The sequence below is a fragment of the Penaeus vannamei genome, chromosome 43 (genome assembly GCF_042767895.1).
Source record: "Penaeus vannamei isolate JL-2024 chromosome 43, ASM4276789v1, whole genome shotgun sequence".
NCBI classification, from domain to species: Eukaryota; Metazoa; Arthropoda; class Malacostraca; order Decapoda; family Penaeidae; genus Penaeus; species Penaeus vannamei.
The window spans coordinates 20,139,296-20,141,795 of NC_091591.1; positions in this window are offsets into that span (position 1 = coordinate 20,139,296).

Genomic DNA, 2,500 nt, shown 5'->3' on the forward strand with positions numbered 1-2,500 from the left:
TGATTGGGAGAGACTTGTATTGAAACATGAGGATTATATACAATATTTTTTTTACAAGTGCCTGGTGTTTATTGCTTGGGTTTCCAGAACGAGAGTTTAATTATAAATCTTTTTACATTGCAATTTTCTGTTTGTGTAATAGAAGTTTTGAAAATAAGGAAACCTTCCTTTCGACTATTTTATCCCTTTTCTTTTTTTAGCATAGCACAAACGAATGTCAGAAGCTCGGTAACAGGTCGTTTCTGCCAATTTGGTGGTATTATGCTGTTGTAAAAGAATAGCTTAAATAATAATCAAATTATCACTGTTGTTTCATTATCATCGGTAATTTAGAATTTTGGAAACGCCACTGTAGTATTCCCGTGTTATAAAGTACACCTTGGTCTGACCTCCTATACAGATGTAAGGTCGTGTCCGCATTGAGGGCTTGGAGGAATAGAACCCCCAATCACCTGCCCGTTGTTGTCGTGGGGGAGGTGGGCTTTGGAGACAAGGGCTGAGACCCAATGCTGGGGATCTCTCCTACGTTGGGCCTTAGCCCTCGACAACTAATTTTGCGTGGTCTTTTCTCCCTCCAGCTTTGTTTCCGTCCCTTATCCAACCCCTTCTACTATCTACTTCCTAAGGTGTAAGAGCCGTGCTGAAAGGATGAAAGGCTGAGCTAGTGCCAGTCCTGAAGGGCCTGCGGGAACCATGGGTACGGTACTCCCCTGATTTAGTTGTCTAGCCCTTACCCCCAACAGGGAACTGGGGGGTGGACTGCTTATGCCCCTTAATATAATCAAGGCTTCCCATGGCTAGTAATGAAGATGCAATACCCCTATTAGGGGCAATGAGGCTTGCCCCTTCATCAAATAGCCCCACCAGCTCCCTGACCCCAGGCTCTCCTTTGACCACGACTCCGAACACAACTACTACCCACTCCTCAATGCCTATTAGTGTATTATCCACCCAAGCAGAGACTCAATCTCCAGAAGACATTCCTACAATCCCAACTTCCTCAAATTCATCAACCGTACCCCTACATCCTTCTTCATCAAACACCCCAACCTCCCTAATTACTACTTTACAGCCTTATCCTCAATCTCTCGGTAATACTAACCCCCTAAACAACACTCCCGCTTCCCGTCCTTCTACCACCACCAACCCTACAAATATCTTAACTACTCTATTTAGCCCAGCTAAATGGGACCGATTTTTCGTGATCCCCCTACAGCTCCTTACTCAGGCAACACTTCTCTTTCAACAATGTCTCCAAAAACATGTAGGCAGAGTCCTTTTCCGTACCCGACGCGATCGCTCACGTCTCGTAACTGTCAGATCTGAAGCTTAAGCTATAGCATTATCAAAACTAATTAATCTCTCTGGCAACCCCATCCCTGCAAAACCTCATCCAACTCTTAATACTTGTACCAGAACTGTCACTATCTGCCCAGCAAACTGCCCAGTCGATACCAAAGATTGGTCAGATTGTGGAGACTTGCTTGGCTGCCTAAAAGACCAGGACGTGATATCACTACATTGCTACTCCATTCCTCCTAAAGGTCATCGAAAGCAACCCACCAACATTGCCAAAATTAATTTCAGTATACATGACCTTCACATTCGTATCTACATTGGTGGGCAATCCCTCCCTGTTCAACCATACCAACCTCCTCCCCTTCAATGTAAAAATTGTTGGCGATTTGGACATCCTGCCAAACACTGCCGCTCCACAGACCGATGCCCCCTCTGTGCCCATCCCGGCCATAACAGATCAAACTGCCCTGCACAAACACGCACATGTGCTAACTGCGGCAGCCCCCATAATGTATTTTATAGAGGCTGTCCCACTTACAAGTTTGAGTCTGAAGTAGCAGCTCTCAGATACAAAAATGGTCTCACTCTACGTGAAACCAGACAGGAAGCACGCCGACAAGGTTTCTCTCATACTCCCTACTCCAGTAATGTCACTCGCTCTGCCCCTCCCCCTCCACCTCAAGATGTTCCCACACCCTCACCTATACCTACTTACTTCCCCACTTCAACCACTTCCACTTCTACATTCAATCTCCCCCAGTCAAATTCTTTTGCCACTCTAAATCCAGACACCCCAATCTCAACCACAGCCCCAACACCATCCCCTCTCCCTCCCCGCACTACCCGCAGTAGACAGACTAAACGTTCCTCCCTTTCTTCCCCTACCACGCACTCCCCACCACCTACCTTTGCCTTTACTCCTCAGACACCAGTCTCCTCTTCCCCTCCTCACAAGATAACCTTTGTCTCACAAAACTCTCCAACCAACTCCACTGTAGAAACTCTTGAAGATATTCAAAACTATCTGTTCTATTTCCAACATGACACCGAAACCCCTCACCCACACAACTCCTGCTCCCTCCACACTCAAAGTGACTGCCGATATCCATCCTGCTCCTACTCATATTCCCTCTACACCCCTTCCTCCTACTCCTTCCCAACACAGCCCATCCCCCTCAGCTCCAACTACACGTACATTAAC